General features: G+C 42.6%; 1 protein-coding gene across 1 annotated transcript in view; it reads left to right on the top strand.

The window, feature by feature from the left end:
• Nucleotides 1–10,180, top strand: part of MCUR1 (mitochondrial calcium uniporter regulator 1) — a 47,774-nt gene extending 37,594 nt beyond the window's left edge. Inside the window, exon 9 of the mRNA XM_018563658.1 lies at nucleotides 10,170–10,180. The gene's annotated coding sequence lies outside the window, so the exon portion shown is untranslated. The remainder of the gene's footprint in view (nucleotides 1–10,169) is intronic.
• Nucleotides 10,181–20,184: the final 10,004 nt, after the last annotated feature.

Here is a 20,184-nt window from a genome sequence, read left to right as displayed (position 1 = left end):
CGGGGGGGGGGGGGGGGGGGGGGGGCTTCTCTGAGCTGCACTGTTTGACTTGGCTGGTATTTGGCCTTTGATTTGCACAGGGAGAGATCCAAAGCAGATGAAACATATGTACAACTCAGAGGGGTAATTTGTTTTCTTCATGGTTGATCTCTTGGTTTGTCAATACTTTTGAAATACATTACTCCAATTTGAAGGCCATGCTGGGAAGATCCAAGGAAATCTGAGGTATATTCAAGGAAAACAAATTGCATGCTATGGACAAGCAAAGTCAAATATTATGTAACTGGGAAGCCTTAAAAACACATCCAGATCAAATTGCAGGAGTCTCTTACATAAGACCACCTGAAAACCATGCAGAGCTGGAGAGAGTGCTAGACACAGATAATTACTTTGTGAAATTCAATCAATTATCTTGTGGATGTTTTATCACCTTCTACGGAACTTTTAAAGAAAATCTCAGACTTTCACTGAGAGTGTGAAAAGACTAATTTATTCAAGAACAAACTCCATGGTAATTCTGGAACACGCTATGACAAAGAAATTACAATTCAGATTGATGTCTCCAAACAAGGGCTTGGTGATGTGTTGCTGCAAGAAGGCAAACCAGTCTCTACATCAGTGACAGAGATGAGCAATGCTCTAACAGTAAAGGTGTTATATAAAACTGTATTCGGGTGTAAATGTTTCCATCTATACATACTGCAGGTTTAATTAAAAACTGGAATCTCATCACAAATCCTTGAAAATAATAATTGCTTCCAAAGGATGACGCTATCCTCACACAAATATGGCAAAGGCAGATCTTTAAACTGAACTTTAGACACATATAAAAGACATACATTTATAATGCTCCTTAATCATTAATACATCTAATATATCATTAAAAAGGTAGGGGGTTTTTTCGAATGTAAGCAGTGTAAGTACCTATATTGGACCTGATATCAGCCTTTTGCAGTCCTACAACATGGCTAGAGTGTGAGAGGAAGAATCAGGAGGAGCCAATCAGTTTATGTGCTGACAAGGAGGAGAAAACAGAGTGACAGAAAGATGAGCTTGTCACTGTGCAGCTTCTCCTTTTGTTGTCCATTAGCAGGCTGGGGCGGGCACATGACAACCTGGGATCACAGAAAGTGGGTTGAATGATGTTGGCCATCAGACTGAGGATATTTAGTAGCAGAAAAACGGTACTATGGGGGAAATCTCTGGATGGGAGCTGAATATTGCAGGAAAAGATGGTCTTGTATTGTATCGTTTAATGGGCACTTAATTTACCTTTTTATTTGTGTCTGGAGTTCTTAGTTAATGTTCTCTAACAATGGCAAAGATATTTGGAACTCTCATGAACAGTTGGTTGATTATTGATAATCTGATCTGCAAAGATGAAAGGCTGGTCATTCTAAAATCCAGGAAAAGTTACTTCATTAAACAAATATTCTTGGGACACTCTGCAGTTGAGAAATGTAAAAACGGGACCTGAGACATATTCTGCAGACAGGGAATGAATGCTCATATTAACTAAACAAATGTCCTGCTTAAACTTCTGCTTGCAACATTGTACTTTCAACCCAAGGGAACCCATCATTCACCATATTCCATTTAATACCTCCAAAATCAAAGTGAAAGATTACATCAGATCCTTCTGTGTTAAACCAAACTAAAGTATATTCCGTTTTTGGATTGTTGCAGCAGATTGTTTTACATTGTACCTGTAAAAAACACTTTGATATTTGATGTCATTAAAGAATTTATGGAAGATTTTTCTAGAACTGGAAAAGTTTATCTTAAGGTTTTACTAAAGCCTACAATTTTAAGCATTAAAAACTTCCCTGTCTTAGCTATCCACTTTTAGAGTGACACCAAACTCAGGAATGAAATCTTAACAATGCATTGAACTGCCTTAACGATTAACAAAAATATCTGTAAAAAATAAATCAAGGCAACTGGACTTGCTGCATTTTTCTTGAAGACGCTTCAGAATTGAGAAAGCTGGATGACCAGTGAAACGTCTTCAAGAAAAATACATAAAGTCCAGTTGCCTTGACTTATTTTTTACAGATATACCATGACCTGGATAAACGAGAAACTTCATAGACATATTAACAAAAATGTTACTTATTTATGTATCACTCAGCTGTAGATCCTCAAATTAGCTCTGAATTGGGCTGACACTTTTCTTCCTTCTGGAGGGTGGCTACTTTTGTTCCCCATGGTCTCTGTGTGTGTGTTGTAAAGTAGCCACCACTCCGAACTCGTTCCCGTAATGGACTACAATACAAATTAGTAAACTAAATGTGAAATTGTAGTTCATCACAGGAGTGAGCATGGAGCGGTGGCTACTTTACAACACACACAGGGACCATGGGGAACAAAAGTAGCCACCCTCCAGAAGGAAGGAGAGTGTCAGCATGAATTCAGAGATGATTGGAGGATCTACAGCTATAGAGTGATACACAGATAGGCCACAATTTTTGCTATTAGTTAAGGAACTTGAATGTATTTGAAATATTTAACTCCTGATTTAGTGAAGGATCTGCTGTGATTTGTTTAAAAAATAGACCCCAGAGTGTAGGAAATTCATACATTGCCACAATGGAGTACAGGAATACACATATTGATGACATAGTATCATCAGTACAGATGCTCAGGAGCTGACAAGTGCTCTCTACCTTGACTATGACAAGCAACCAGCTGCAATGACAGCTCATTCCATCTGAGTATATTATTTTGTGGATTAGGCATCAAATTCAAGCTAGAAAACTACACCGAAACTGCAAAGCCATTAAAACATAACCAATCCTAATAACAAAAATGTAATACACTGCAGTTTACTAGTCCTTAGATTTGTTAGCTGCCTTAGGTTTAATTTTTCAGGCCTTTTTTTTTAGCAAGTACAGAAAATACCTGCTAAATTTGCCAGAAATGCAGTGTTCTTGTCACTTCAAACTGGAAGTAAAGCAATCTAATCTTTCTTGTGCAAACTAATAAACCCATCACTCCACATGTAATAGAGATGAACAAGAAACATGTTAGAACGTCCAACCTGGTTTGCTACAATGTCCCCTTCCCCCCATAGATACATTGGAAGAGTGAGCGTAGCTACCCAGGGACAGGAACACATGAAGGCTCCTCATCTAAGGACTGATAAGCTGCAATATATTATGTTGGTGTTTTGGGGTTTAGAAATGATTTAACTGAAAGGAATTCAGGTCATGCTGCAAAGACCCAGAGGAACATCACTGCCAAGTTGTGAAACATCTAAGTTACAAGCTTGCAGTTATTACCTCATGAAACGGACAATAGCTGTGTGTAAAGAAGGAACAGAAAGCAAACAAAGTGCTGCTTTAGGTAAAAGATGAGGACTACAACCCTGTGGAGGTACTGTGCAGATCAACAAATATTCCCTTAGGCACCAGAAACAAAAACTGGTTCTACAAACACCAGTGCAGTGGGAGCAGAAAACAGCAACCTGTGAATTACAAATTCTATCCAGGTATGGAATATACCACTACATTATTTATTTATTTATTTATAAATATGCATCACATTGTGTCTTCTAATTACACCATACATTTCTCTTTACTTTTCTGTTCATTTTTGACAAGGTTCTTTAGAAAGACGGGAATTTAACCCACTGTAGTGAACACTAGGTGGCACTGCAACAGGTTGATCTATAATGGTATATTGTTACCTGATGGCCCAGGGTGTGGCTTAAAGTGTAGTTCTACTTTAGCAGTCAAATTTGAGAAAAACTTACTATACGTTTGCTTGTGTTACTATTCACACAACATAGCTAAAATGAATTAAAAAACCTTATATATAATTCTTTGGCGAAGGTCTTTGTGCAGATTGAAGGCTACTCTAAGCTGTTTAAAAAGTGAAAGTAGAGGGACAGACTGAGCTTCCTCTCATTCACATACAATGCTTCTAAGTCTTTAACACTTTGTTAGGACAAACAGTCCAGCACAACTAATATACAACTGATAATGAGATCTGTCAGCACAGTACAGACAGGGCTGATAAGAGTAATCATAACTTTCCACAGCCCCCTCCTTATCATTACAAAGGGGTGGGGGGGTTTCAGCGAGTAAAAAGCACTTAAAATATAAGCAGCAATTTAAAATATATATATATTTGTGATGTATGAAATGGAACCTATAACAAATCTAAAGAAGGTGTTATCCCCATTTTGCTGCAAAAGTGGAAATACAATTTGAAGAAACCCTGTTGCTAAGTAACAAAATAAACTTAAAGCAGAACTCCAGGAATTTTTTTAAATTAACTTTTGCAGTGGGGCTACCCCCGCACTGCAAGGGTTAAATGCTGGTTTGTGTCTTTCAGCTTTGCTCCCCCTCGTCTGCGGTGGTCCCATAAATCATCAACATCTATACACCGTGTATAGACTTGAGGACATTGAGGAAGTTCCCAATGCTGCATCGGGGGAGAAGACAGGCTGGCCAGCTTGGAGCTTCGGTTGAGTATAACTATGTTACTTTTTGTTTTTAGAAACAAATGAGCATTTAACTCCTGCAGTGCAGGGGTAGCCCCACTGCTAGGGTTAATAAAAAGTGTTCCTGGAGTTCTTCTTTAGACCACTATGTAAAAGAATAAGAATACTTTCCTGTGTGGAGAGGGGGGACTCTAAACTCCTATAAAGCTATGTCTACCTCTAGTATCTGATGTTTGTGGTTGTGTTGGATACCTGGTCCCAAGCCATGAGCTGTGGTTCCTCCCACTGGCCCCTTCATCCCTACAGGACATAGTAGTGACGTAAAGGCTGGTGAGAGGAATCACAGCACACATCAGTGGACCAGCTATCTTAAACACTCGGAAGTGTTGGATACCAGTTTTTGACTTGATACTTCCTCTATGCCACATTAACAGGTAAACAGCTGAAACGTAAAAGCTGGTCTAGTCTGTAAGAGGTAAACAACCCTTAGTCTGAAAGTACAATTACTCTTTTATGGGCAGCAATAGAGAGAACAGTCACTCTGTTCTTTCTTCCTGTCAGCAAATGTGATGCAGGACACCTGATGATCCCCAAGTACTGCCCTCCCTCTCCCAATCTTATCAGAAGTATATTCACCAGTCATGCAATGTCCGCAAGCTCACATGCTGGCACCAACATCTCCGCCTGATTTTCTTCCAGGTTAAGGATCTTCAGCCATCTTCATTGGCCATGCTGGGATGACGTAACTCCCATGTATACATAGGAGTGTATTCATCCCTTCATATGCCAAAATGTTACACTGAGCTGCCCACTGTAAGCCTGCCTGTTCCCACTTTCTTATAATGTATGTAAAGTTTCACTTTATGGCTGCTGTACAGTGGAATACACAAGGCAAAACAAACCAAGTCAAATACAATTGTCTATACTCTTGGCATTTAAAATATACTTAAAGGTTTTTGTTTTTTTAATACATGTATAACTATGTATTTGTAATGTCTGCCTGGAGTTGAATAAGTATTAAGCTGAGCCAGGCATTCTAAGGTTCAGGTCACTTGGTATACTGTTTTATTAATTGTTTTCAGTGCAGAAAGCCTTGCACAAAGAACCAGCATGTCAAGTAAAGTTGATATCCATTAGCACTAGATGCTTCTGAAATTCCATACAGCAGTAGTGGTGTCATAAACACATGTGTCTGTTATCTTCTCACTTCTTAAAGAGGAACTGAACTCTGGAAGCTGTGGCCAAAAATGGCAGGCAGAGGACAAAGGACTAGTCACGAGGATTGCCTGTGGTTTCCCTGCTGCTGATCTTTTCCCATTACTGAGTTACCAAGCCTTGTTCTACACTGGGTGTCTATGGGAAGGCATCTTCGTATATATGCACAACTTTGTCTCCTCATGTCTGAACTTATTGCAAGGAGAACATTGAGCAGCACGGTAGTGACATTGTCAAATCCCACTCCAAATCTCCCGTTACTAGCAGTCACAGGCACAGTGCCTTAGCTCTCACACTGCAGATTCATAGCTATGAGACTTTAGTCACAGGAGTGCCTCGGCATTCTCACTTACCAGGATGTGCACTGGTTTTTTTCTGGAGGAATATAAATCTTTCAGGCAACCACTTAGGCACAATTAACATTTCTAGATGTAATCTATAGCATATGTAATATGGTGAAAGGTGTGGTGGATGAAGGGAGGTATATCTCCTCAAGAATAGTGTCACATGTGTTCTTATATTCTGTAGGAAAGGAACTCATTTATCTCAGCCCTACTGAAACCAACATGGACTAAAGTCGGTGTCATGGCTCTGAGTGTACCTTGGCTCAGTTGGTTCTGTCCCAGGTAGTGTTGATAAAGGTGTGGGGGAACATCTGCACGAGATCTATACTGTCCTCTCAGAACAGTGATGGGTACAGAATGAGAGACAGCTGAGAAAGGAGACCATCTCCATTTATGTTTAACTAGCGCTGCTGCTTATGTTGGACCTTTATTTGCTAAACCTGAAGTAAGGACTTTTGCTTGCTTTGAAGTTTTCTAAATCTTGTCCAGTGTGAAAAATAAAGATAATTGTGTTTAAATTGACACCTGGCTATTGCCTGTGATCCCTCCTTGGTTTAAAGGGAAGTACTCTATGGACACCTCTCCGCCTGCTTTACTGATCCCCCTCTCACACATAGCAAATCTTCACTTTTTGCATTAAAGTCAACTTTAACAGAGCAAAGCATTGTAGAACCTTTTCTATGTCCTGCAAAATTATCAGCGAATCAGCTATAACAGAATAAGCGATAATTTATCTAGTTTAATTTAAAAAGCTGATTTCCACACACCAAGAAAAAGGGCAAAGATCCAGAAGAATCACTGACACAGAGGCGGCTCTTTAATTAGGCAAATTAGGCAGTTGCCTTAGGGCTCGCGCTCCCGAGGGCCTCGCGGCCGCCTAGTTGGCCCTGTCAGAACGGCAGCCAGGTAGCGTTGTGAGCTCTCATCCCCGTAGCTGTCAAACTGAGACTCTCAGTTTGACAGTGACAGGGCTGAGAGCTCATCCGTTACCTGATCGTTGGTGCGGACCATCGGCTCGGTCTTCTGCACGGAGCTCTGCCCACCAGCCAATGAGAAGAGACCTCACCCCTCCCATCCACCACACGAGGATCTCTGGCTGGGAGGGCAGAGTTTGATTGCAGAAGCTGATGGAGACGCCCACATTTGGGGTCTCGCCAGGGCTCTGTGGGGTTTCACCAGCCCTTTTTAACCCCACAGAACCATGTTGGGACCCTACCCTGGTGGGCTCTTTGGGATTTTACCAGTGCTCTGTGGGGTCTAACTAAGCTGGTTAGACCCCCACAGAGCCCTGGCGAGACCCCACAGAGCCCTAGTGAGACCCCACAGAGCCCTGATTAAATCAGGGCTTTGTAGGGTCTCCCCACGGCTCTGTGGGGTTTCACCAAGACTGGTGAGACCCCCACAGAGCCCTGCTGAGACCCCCACAGAGCCCTAGTTTAACCAGGGCTCTTTAGGGTCTCACCAGGACACTGAGGGGTCTAACCAGACTGGTGAACCCGCGCAGAGCCCTGGTAAAACCCTACGGAGCCCTAATTTATTCAGGGCTCTGTGGGGTCTCACCAGGGCTCTGCGGGGTCTCACCAGCCTGGTTAAACCCCACAGAGCCCTGGTAAGACCCCACAGGCCTGAGTGGGGCCTCATGTTTAGGTTTCGCCTAAGGCCCCGCAAACTCTAGAGCCGCCTCTGCACTGACACTCATAAATTTGGTGCTCTCTTATGACCAAACTCGTAAACATCATTATTCTGCAGCTAAGAACAAACTTCTGACAAATTCTTGTTTTAGAGTAATGATGCAAACACCAGTTCACTATTTAACCTGCAGCTTGTCCATTCAGTCTCAGCCCTTGCATATGCCCTGAACTACCAAGTGCTGTGCTTTTGTTCCTGTTCTCCATGTATGACCCAGGCTCTGGCTGACTGATCTGGTTCCTGACTCCAGCTTTTGTTTCCGTTCATTCTGTTCTCAGAGTTCCCTGATCTGGTTCGGCTGACTACCCGCTTTAGCATCTGACCTCTGGTTTGGCATCGACTACATCTTGGACTTCCTCCATTTTTGTTTATTGTTTTTCTCAATAAACTCCTTTTATTTTTAATCTGAATTTAAGTTTCTGTCTGGTTTATTGGTTCCCTAACAGCCATGCCGGAGCAAGATCTCTTGCCAATGGACCTTTGTAAGCGCTGAGACTGAGGAAAGAGACCTCAGTGGCAAAAAAATGCAGCAAATTTGAAAAAAGTAGGTCCACTGAGCCCATATTTTTTGATTGCAGGAGTGGACAATCAACTCACAGCCTGATTTAGGCCATAAACTGAGAATATTGAGTATTGGTCCTGAAGTAAATCCTGGGGCCCCAAATGGAAGTAAATTTCCCTGCAGTACTTTTCTCAAAGAAGCGGTCAGATCCTCCATGGTGTAAATGTCACTGACTCTAGAAAACCACATCCAGATGGTAGGAGTCTCTTTCCACATTAAGGGGATGCCCGCCCTAGCCGCATTTAGCAGGTAGTGAGTGAGGGTGTGCTGATATTTAAAAAGGTGCCTCATGGTTAAATGTAAGAGACAAGCGGCCGGGATGCCACTAAGATTCACAATGGTCACATTTTCAATAATCCCAAGGACCAATTCCCAGAAACTTTTCAACTTTGGACAGGAGCAAAAGATGTGTAACATTGTGCCTACACCAGAACTAAATCTTCAACAAAGATCAAATATGGAGTCAGTCATTGTGTGCAGCAGCCAAGAAATCGTTTACCACCTTGTCACTATTTTATATCCCAGCTTTTGGTACCTGCTGTTCTAGAGTCAATGACAATGAAGATTTAAAAATCAAAGGGAGAATAGTGTTCCTTTGTTGTTTGTTGAAAACAGGATCCAATTCTTCTTTCCATTTGGCTAAAAACATAAGGGTAGAATTAGATGGGAAGGAGGTAAGTAACTTGTAAATTGTAGAATATGTGGCGGGTTGGTAAAAAACATTGTAATGTCTATTTAGAGTATGTGGATTGGGAATTGCTTCTAACAAATGCCTAAGTTGAAAGGCGCTCCAGTAGTCTAGAGGTAGAGTCATTAAAGATTGGAGAGCTGAACATTGTAACCATCCAGAGTTATATCTGAAGTCTAGTAATCTAATTTAGTTTTTTTGTTTGAAGACAACAAAGACGTGCATTCTCCACCTCCCGGGACAAAGCATGGTTCCCCCAGCACAGGAGTCAAAGGAGAGGGAGAGAGATTAGAATTCCTGAACACTGTACGAGACTTCACATCCACGGGAAGAGGAGAGCCAAGGAACGCCCTATATTGGAAATGGGTGTATAATGCGTTCCATAGCTACCCATTTTTTACTATCATTTTAAATCTAACAATCTGTTCAAGTGAACGGCTTTATAGTAAGCAGTCACATTCCATAGCTCCACACATCCCTGATCCCCTGGAAAAGAAAGGGTCCTCCTACTAGGGGGTTTTACAGCCAATACAAATTACATCAATTCACTGTGTAATCTCTTGAAAAAGTAAGGAGGGAGGCGAATAGGTAAAGCTTGAAGGAGATATAAAAAACAAGGTAAGATATTTAATTAAGAGAAGCGCAGCGGCCAAACCAGGTGATATTTAATGAACGCCAGGCTTTAAGATCAAGTCTACATGGAAGGGCTTGTAAAAAAAAAAGCAGGTCATCCACATGTGCGGCTACTCTGTGTTCTCCCGAGGGAGAGGACAACCCCTGGATATTGGTAGAGTGTTAAGGAACGGTTCCAAGGTTAGAGCGTATATGAGCGGGGAGAGTGTACATCCTTGACGCGTCCCATTCGACAAAGAAAAGTACAGAGATCTGGTATCATTAATCCTTACCGCCGCTGATGGTGATGAGTAGATTACTATTCTTTTTAACTGTGTGGTATGTCAGGCTGACATGGATCAAGTACTGTCAGGTTATTTATGGTCCATGTAAAAAAATGACCTGATGGTTAGTCCACTTCAGTGATGGCCATGAATAACTGTTTTCTGCTTGTGAGAAATGTCTATAATAAAATACCCCCATGTGAAATGACAGGACAGATACCCAAGGCTTAAGCATCAGCCTCTAAGAAGAAAGGTCAATTACCAACTGGCTGTTGGTATAGAAGAGCTGACAAGAATTCTACAAATTTGTACAGCCGCTGATGTCCAGATCATTTAGTTTGTTATATGAGTTATGATAACGGCAACCGATATTATAATTTTGGATGCATTCCCTTGAGAGGGGAGAGACCCGGCTGGCTGGGAAAGGGGCGGGGCTTCGTAATCATCGTTCACCCGGGTGCAGGAATGTGGGATTTCTATCTTTATAAAGCGGGAATTTTATACTCGGCCGGCGGCACAATGAACGTGGAGGAAGTTTAGTTGGGGACAGTTATGTGTGTGGAGAAGTAGGAGCGGAGGATTAGGCCGGCTCCTCTGCTCATCACTGCCTCTCATACACATGCGGCTGAGCGGCCAGTGGAACCAGGGGCGGGGCCACTTACGTCACCAACTGACGTAGGAGGACGGAGCCAAAGACGAGACACTCAGTGAGACTGTCACTACTGAGACGTGAGACTGCACAGGTCAGCGCCGCTGCGGCCGGCGGCCGGGGACTCGTCCTTCAGATGCCGGCCGCCCGCCCGCAGCGGCAGCCCACACACTGGTCTCGATCGGGCACTGTCAATTTTCCGCCCTGTTCCATTGCGCCGTAAGGCAAGTGCCCATCTTGCCTTGTGCTAGCGCCGGCCCTGATTCCTGGTAATAGCTAATGAATCTCAATAGGTAATCCAGGTCTGTGAGTTTTAGACCTTGAAACTGCTAGCAACGCAGAGCTTATGTTATTTTTGTTTGGTCTTGTGCAGAGTTGATGCAGCTAAGGATGAGTATGTTGGACTTTTAAACTGACATTTTGGCAGAATGGCATACAGTGGCAAGAGAATTGTCTTGACATGCCCAAGGCAAAACAATAAATCATGCTAGAATGTTGCCAAGACATGCTGCCACACACGTGTAGATTTACTGTAGATAACTCAAAGGGCAACACAAGGAATTCTTTGTGGCCATTTTTTATGTAGCAGATCAACTTTTATTCAATACCCTCTTTTTTCGGTTAAGTTATATGCCATAAGTAAACTGAGTTAGTGAATAAAGAAGACAGAAACAGAGCCAGGCTAACTTCAAAATAATGTAGTTTATGGAACAGGGAATCATTATGAAAGAAATTGAGTCTTCTTAAAGGGCATCCATATGCATAAATGAGGTGCATAATGTACTTAATTCTTTTTGAATATTGGAGAAATTAGCTGCGGATACCAGAAGTAGTCTCTTGAGGGAAATACCAGGATCTAATTTTTGCTGACTAAAGAATGCTTAATTCAATTTCCAGTGGTGACATCCAGGGATGCTTCAGTTTAAAAACTGACTTCTTACAGCTTTGTGTACATAGGCTTTTGTATGGATCTGCTTTTCTTCTCAATGCAAGTCAATGCGAGTACGAAAACAATTTAATGCAGCTCGGAAGCAGCATGGTACAAATAAGAAGTAGCTTTAGGTAACTCCTTTAATAAACAGACAAATCTAAGCCGAACCTCAAACCCTATATTTGATGTAAACGTAATTTTCCCTGGTGGAGAGGAGGCAGTATGGCCTAGGTGACTATCTCCCCTTTATTCTAACCACTGCAGTTTGCCAGCTGCAGGCAGTTGACTTTATAGTGTCCTTTCCTGACACAGTACAGGCAGAAGTTTGAATCCACCAGAAATTCTGCTCTTTGGGAGTTTCATCCAATACATTTCCATGGTCTCCTCAGTAGAAACAATCAGCAGTTTATGGAGGTTTGGAACTGGTTGAGGTGCACAGCTACTTCAGATGATTCAGTATGCATAAAAACATCTTCCTCCACTCTCTCCTACTTTATTGCAACATCGCAAACCTTACAAGAAGACAGCCTTACACACTTCATGATTTCAAGCTATTTACCAGGCAACATGCAAACATGCACTGCATACTGTCACACAGAAAGGAGCCCTTTGCACTCCTGTAGGATTTGGAAGTGGCAGGGAAGAAATTTGCTAGGTGGGCAGACAGATCTTTAACATAGGGCTCAATATTTTACGTTAACAGATAGGTCTCAGCTAGAGCCCATGTCAAAGGTGAAATGACCATGTAAGTCACCCTACTTCTGTCAGAGGAAGTGTTTCCTGAGGTAAAAATCAATGGCAGGCTTTTAGATTGTTGCCTAAGTGTGGCAGTGGTAAAATCCATAGGCAGCATACACCACACTAGGAGCAGCCACATGAACGGAAGCTGCAGCAGGAACCAACAGAATGAGTGGAAGAGCAACTTGATAAGTTGCCATTGTGGTCTGGAGCTGATACAGGTGATTGGGCAGAAACACTGTAAAGATTATATGATCCTGTTTTAAATTATGACATCCTGTTCAACGAACAGGTGTTGCATGGTGTCGGAAGATATTAGTGGGATATATGGTCTGAGAAACAATTCTCACAGTTATAAAGCCTCAGTGTCAGCAATGGTGTCAGCAATGGATGACATGAGTCTACTGAGTGCCCAATTGTCACTAGGAACCCGGTGTGGAGACATAGATGATATTTTGTGACATTCCCAGGTCATAGCCCTCTGGGTAGCCCTACTAGCAACTGGCGTGCCTCACCCAATGATTGGCTGATAAAGAACAGCACCGAAGGTATAGCGGTACTGCATCAGTATACAGACCAGTGGAGAAGGCAGGCAGAGGACATAATTGAGGTACAGGCTGACAGCCAGGGGCTGGCACTGCCCACTCAGTATTAATGTACATACACAAATGCCAGGACTAGCACAAATGCCAGATTAGCACTGTACTGGGAAGGTTTTCTCCCAACGAGCGTACACTGACCTCTTACATGATTGAGCTCAGAGCATCTGCAGAGTTAACTCTTCCAGTTTCGGGTTGAGGTTGCCCCTCCCTTACTCTACTCAGTGGTTGAGTTAGTCATTGAACTGCCACAATTCTGGGAAATTTGAGCACTAATAATGCCACACATGAGATGAACATACGTGCATGAAGACATTAGTGAACGTATACAAAAAGGTTTGCATGTCGTACAGGTCCTAGATCTGTCAGTGTTTCCTTCTTTTTTGCCTTTTGCACGGGGAGAATAATATTGGGAATCTTGTTCACTGCTATGGGAAAACCACAGACAAGTTTTTTACTGTGTGATGTCTTTTGCTATCGGAGCTTCCAATTCAGGAAAACGTCACACCCAATTTCTTCACAGGTCCTCTTGCCATGGTTCTTGCAATCAGCATCATGGGGTCGTAGAAGTTCTTGTGGCCCCTCTCCAGGCAGATTTAAGTCTCCACATCCAGCATGGACAATCCTTGATCCTCCATTTTCTTGATGGGCCTGAGGTTGCTAGTAGGAGGAGACTGGTTGTTAGGCACAAGAACATGCTAAAACATTTGCGTCATGCATTTTTAGGTGCTCCAATGGAAGTCTAAAAATTTGGCCAAAAAATGTGTGAATGTGCCTGGAAAAGTGTCTGTGAAGGTTCTCATTCATCCAGGTCATGGTATATCTGTAAAAGATTAGACAAGGCAACTGGACTTGCTGCATTTTCCTTGAAGACATTTCGCTGGCTATCCCACTAGCTTTCTTAATTCAGAATGACTTGTAGAAGAAATTCTCTAGGAATAAATATGGTGAATGTTGCTTCAATCAACATAATCTGTGAAGAACCTTTCAGATAGTGTTCTCACCAAGCCCGAGATGAATGACCTTGCTAATGGATTGGCTTTTGCAATCACTCCCAAAACCAACCCAGTGGAGGCTATTATCTTAGCCACAGAATCCTCGATCCACAGCAACAAATTAGCATATGGTGAGGCTGAACAACTTTGCCTAAAATTGTCTGCAGCCCTGGTTAGTGCCAAACCACCTCCATCAAACCTGACTACAGAAGAAAGGAGGGCAGTTACATCCCTGAAGATAGACACAAGTATCACCATCCTGCCGGCTCATAAAGGAAGATGCACAGTTGTACTTAATACATCAGACTACAATGCTAAGGTGTCCACACTTCTGAACAATAACAACATGTATGAAGCCCCAAGAAGGGACCCAACCAGCGGCTACAAGAAGGAAGTCATAGACCTATTGCAACAGCTACAAAAGAACAAAGCCATTGATCAGACATGTATCATTGCCTCTACCCTGGCGAAGCTCCTCCGTGTGTATATGGACTTCCTAAGATACACAAGGATGGGTCCCCTCTCAGGCCAATTGTCAGCAGCATCAACTCTGTGACCTACAACATGGCCAAATACTTTGCCAGAGCCCTAGCCCTCTTGGTTGGAAATACACAGCATCACATAGAGAACTCCCAGGATTCCACAACCAGTCCAAAACTTAATATTGGGCACAGAGAAACAATGGTATTCTACGATGTTGCATCCCTCTCCCTCTTCACCTGCATACTCACCATGGAGGTAATTGAAACAGTGAGAAAATGGTTGCTGCTAGACAACACTCTGGGCAGCAGAACAGAACTTAACCCAGATCTAGTGTGTGCCTTTGCCTTGGACCTTTGCCTGAGTAAACCCTCTAGTCAGGATTCAGCAGTATATCTACATCTAAAGAAAAAAGGTCACTCCTTTGAAGACAGTCAAGTATGCATCCTAGACAGGGAGGAGGACTGGTTTAAAAGAGACATTAAAAAGGCAATTTATGGTAAAATGGAGGTGGGGGGGGGGTGAGACATCTATTGTCTGCTACATAAAATGCTGTTTTAACCTCTCTCTCTGGGTGGGTTAATCACACTTGCTAGCTCCAATCAAGCAAATGCGATCAACACCTTACCTTCATGAGGTCTCTGACCCTATGCTGGTCATGATAAACAGATTATGTTGATTGGAGCATTATTCACCATATTTATTCCCAGAGAATTGCTTGTACAAGTCATTCTGAATTGAGAAAGCTGGTCGGATGACCAGTGAAACGTCTTCAAGAAAAATACAGCAAGTCCGGTTGCCGCAATTTATTTTTTACAGACATGCCTGAAAAAAAGCACATGTACTTTTCCACACCACAAGCAGTAGCACAATGCTCCGGTGTAAACAGGCACCACTGAATATAATTAGAATCTTCATGTTGAGTGTTGTTGGACGTCAGGAAACGCCTTACGAACCTTTCTAGTGTGAATGAGAGCTAAAGCTGGCCATAGACCTATAAGGGGGAACAGATGTTTGTAGGATTATTCTGACTGCTTTTTGGCTGGCTGTCGCATGAACATGCATGCTTAGATTGCCTGAGCATTTTTAGCGTGAAGCTCAAAGCTCCAAAATGCTCAACAACCATAATCCCATGCTTCTAAATTGGTCCTGTTCACATATGAGCACTCAGATGCCTGTAGCTCGACGGCTGATGCTCAAAAATGTACATGAGCTACCTTAGTAACTATCTTTCCATTGGCTAAAATGAAAACCCTCAAGCCTGAAAACACCTGGAAAAAGCACTATTATGCAGAAAAAAAGCTTCACAGGTTTATGTAGCTTATGTACTTTTTTGAGCTACAAGCAAAAGGCATCAAGACGCTCAGGTGTGAATGGGGGCAATTAAATATTATGGGAATCTTCATGTTGAGCCTTGTCGCACTTCAGAAAACACACAACAAAACGCTCAGGTGTAAAAGTGGACAATTGAATCTTATGGGATTCTTCATATTAGGCACTGTCAACCTTTGGAAAACATACCACAAGACGCTCAGGTGTAAAAGTGGACAATTGAATCTTATGGGATTCTTCATATTAGGCACTGTCGCCCTTCAGAAAACACACAACAAAACGCTCAGGTGTAAAAGTGGACAATTGAATCTTATGGGATTCTTCATATTAGGCACTGTCAACCTTTGGAAAACATACCACAAGACGCTCAGGTGTAAAAGTGTTCACCCTTCAGGAAACACACAACATAACGCTCAGTTGTAAATGGGGACCAATAAATTATTATGGGATTCTTCATGTTGAGCATTGCCGCGCTTTTAGAAACACACAACATAACGCTCAGTTGTGAATGGGGACCATTGAATATTATGGCAATCCTTATGTTGTGCACTGTCGACCCTTCAGGAAACACAACAAATCGCTCAGGTGTGAATGGGGACCACTGAATATTATTGGAATCTTCATGTGGATCATTGTAGTGCTTCAAGAAACACACAATGAAACACTCAGGTGTGAATGGGGACCACTGAATATTATTGGAATCTTCATGTGGATCATTGTAGTGCTTCAAGAAACACACAATGAAACACTCAGGTGTGAATGGGGACCACTGAATATTATTGGAATCTTCATGTGGATCATTGTAGTGCTTCAAGAAACACACAATGAAACACTCAGGTGGGAATGGGGACTAAAGCTGGCAACAGACCTATAAGATGAACAGATGTGTTTAGTATTATTCTGGCTGCTTTTTGACTGGCTGTCGCATAAACACATACGCTCAGATTGACTAGTGTATGTTGATGCTCATGTACTTTTTTCAACCTTCAAGTGACACAATGCTCAGGTGTAAAGGTCATGTTGAGTGTTGTCATGCTTTGAGAAACACAGAACAAATCACTCAGGAGTGAATGGGAGCTACTGAATCGTATTAAAATTTCCATGTTGAGCATTGTCGCAGTTTGGGAAACACACAACAAAACCCTCAGGTGTGAATGGGGACCATTGAATATTATGGCAATCTTCATATTGAGCATTGTTGTGAATCAGGAAACACACAACAAAGCGCTCAGGCATGAATTGGGGCTAAAGCTGGCCACCAGCCTATAAGGGGGAACAGATGTGTTTAGGAATATTCTGACTGCTTTTTGGCTGGCTGTCGCATGAACATGCATGCTTAGATTTACTGGGTGTACAGGTTTATGTTGAATCTCATGTACATTTTTAAGTGACATAACTCTCAGTTGTGAAGGCAGTATTGAGCATTATTGTGCTTCAGGAAACACACAACAAAACGCTCAGGAGTAAATGGGGGCTATTGAATATTATGCGAATCTTCATGTTGAGCATTGTCATGCTTCAAGAAACACACAACAAAAGGCACAGTTGTTAATAGGGACCCTAGAATGCTATTGAATTCTTCATGTTGAGCATTGTAGCACTTCAGGAAACATACAACAAAATGCTCAGTTGTCAAAGTGGACCATTGAATATTATGGGAATCTTCATACTGAGCATTGTAGTGCTTTGGGAAACACACAACAAAACGTTCACTTTTTCAACCTTCAAGTCTTAGATCGCTGAGGTGTGAAGGCCGTGTTGAACGGTGTTGCACTTCAGGAAACACACAACAAAATGCTCAGTTGTAAATTGGGGCCATTTAATATTATGGGAATCTTCATGTTCAATGTTGTCGTGCTTTAGGAAACACACAACCAAACACTCAGGAGTGAATTGGGGCCATTTAATATTATGGGAATCTTCATGTTCAGCATTGTTGAGCTTCAGGAAACACTCAACAAAATGATCAGTTGTAAAAGTGGACCATTGAATATTATAGGATTCTTCATGTTGAGCATTGTTGTGCTTCAAGAAACACACAACAAAATGCTCAAGTGTGAAAGTTGACCATTGAATATGATGGGAATCTTCATATTAAGCATTTTTGAGCTTCAGGAAACACACAACAAAAAAGTCAGTTGTGAAAGTGGACCATTGAATATTTTGGGAATCTTCATATTGAGCATTGCTGAGCTTCAGGAAACACACAACAAAACGCTCAGTTGTGAAAGTGGATCATTGAATACTGAGCATTGTCTCGCTTTGGGAAGCACACAAAACGCTTACTTCAAGTGCTACATCGCTGAGGTGTGTAGGCCATGTTGAGCGGTGTAGCGCTTCAGGAAACACACAACAACACAGTCAGTTGTGTAAGTGGACCGCTGAATATTATGGGAATCTTCATATTGAGCATTGTCTCGCTTTGGGAAGCACACAAAACGCTCATTTTTTTCAACTTTCAAGTGCTACATCGCAGAGGTGTGCAGGCCGTGTTAAACATTGTCGCGCTTCAGGAAACACACAACAAAATGTTCAGTTGTGATCATTGAATATTATGGGAATCTTCATATTGAGCATGCCGTGCTTTGGGAAGCACACAATTTGCTCACTTTTTGAACCTTCAAGTGCTACATGGCAGAGGTGTGTAGGCCGTGTTGAGCGTTGTCGCGCTTTAGGAAACACACAACAAAACGCTCGGGTGTGAAAGTGGGACATTGAATATTATGGGATACTTCATATTGAGCATTGTGGCGCTTTGGTAAGCAGACAAAACGCTCACTTTTTCAACCTTCAAGTGCCACAATGCTGAGGTGTGTAGGCCGTGTTGAGCATTGTCACGCTTCAGAAAACACACAAAACGCTCATTTGAGAACGGGGGCTTAAAGAACAAGAAATGTGACCACACATGACGTATCTTGGGGGGGACGACATATTTTCCCCCAGAATTGTTCAGTGGAGGGGATGTTTGGGTATTTATTGTCACCCAAACATAAAATTATGATGAATAAAGCAGAAATAAAAGCTATCTAGTCGTTATTGATGAATAACACAGCTAAGGCCAGGCCCTCATAGCGATCAGTGGGGGGTCACAGAGTGAGGGGTGACACAACAGTAAACATTATAGTTATTCTTATTATTTTATTCACATCTCTTCATATAACAGTTTATTTGCAGTTTATGATGCCCCCCCCTCGTGAGGGAAGGTGTGTAAACGGCCGAGCGTGTGTCGGTGTCCGGAGTACACGGCTGTGTATAGTGTGACACAGAGGAGTGCTGTACTGAGGGTGGCTCCTCCCGCTTCCTGTGCTGTGTGTTATGTGTGCTCCGCTCGGCCCCCGTGTGCTTGTGTCTTGTTGTGTTGTTGTGTCTCATGTCGTCTCCACCTCTGTGTAAATAAGACGTGGAGGGCCGGAAAGGAGGACGGCTATAGCTAGATTGGCATACAGGGGGCTTGTGTTTATCAGGATTACGTATCCCTATACACTCATCGACTGTCAGCTGTACATAACAATAGACTGACACTGGCTCCTTATTACACACAGCAGACGTGTTACATGATCGTGTCTCTGGCCGATCGGTGCTGGCTGGGGATGTTTTTAGGAGCTGACAGCACAACTCCTGCAGTGCTCAGCTCACCATCATTTCTAAAGCTGGGCCTTGTGTATTTACATTCCCACATAACCACTGTGATCATCAGATTATCTGTGTCAGGCTTTAGCATGACGACTGTTGTTTGTATGTAATGACATCTCTGGACACCTTGATCTCATCGGATTGCAGTGGGGGATGGGGCTGTTCTTAGGAGCTGACAATCCAACTCCTGCAGTGCTCAGCCCTATTTCTAAACCTGGGCCTTCTGATTCCTGCCTAGCCACTTTGATCATCAGAATAGCTGTTTCAGGCTTCATCCTACAGTCCATTGTTTCATTTTAATGATATTTTTGTGTGTGGCTCTGGACACCCTGATCTCATCAGAATGTAATGGGGGGTTTGAGGCTGGTATTAGGAGCTGACAATCCAACTCCTGCAGTGCTCACCCCTATTTCTAAACCTTGGTCTTGGGGTGAATGTTTACATTGCTACATAACCACTTTGTGATCATCAGTTTATCTGTTTCAGGCTTTCTTATACAGCTTTATTTAATGATTTCTTGACTTCTTTTGTGGCCCTGGACACCTTGATCTCACCAGATCCTAGGAGCTGACAATCCATCTCCTGCAGTGCTCACCCCTTTTTCTAAACCTGGGCCTTCTGATTCCTGCCTAACCACTCTGACCATCAGATTTTCTGTTTTCAGGCTTCATTAATTGTTTCATTTAATGCCATTTAATTTTTTTTTTAATGGATCTAGACTCCCTGACCTCATCAAAAGGGGGGGAGGGGGTGTGTGCTTGGGAGCTGACAGTCTAACTCTTGCAGTGCTGACCCCCACTCCTAAAAACAGGCGTCGGAGAGGAATAACTTATCTGTTTCGTACTTTATTATAAATTTTATTTTTTTGTGGCTTTGGACTTCGTTATCTCACCAGAACTCGGCGAGGGGTTGGGGCTGTTCTTAGAAGCTGACAGTCTACCTCCTGCAGTGCTCACCCCCGTTTCTAAAAACAGGACTTGCAGAGG

The sequence above is a fragment of the Nanorana parkeri genome, unplaced genomic scaffold, assembly GCF_000935625.1.
Source record: "Nanorana parkeri isolate BGI_ZX_2015 unplaced genomic scaffold, ASM93562v1 scaffold684, whole genome shotgun sequence".
NCBI lineage: Eukaryota > Metazoa > Chordata > Amphibia > Anura > Dicroglossidae > Nanorana > Nanorana parkeri.
Note: the sequence above shows the minus strand (reverse complement) of the source record. Positions and strands in the feature narration are given on the sequence as shown.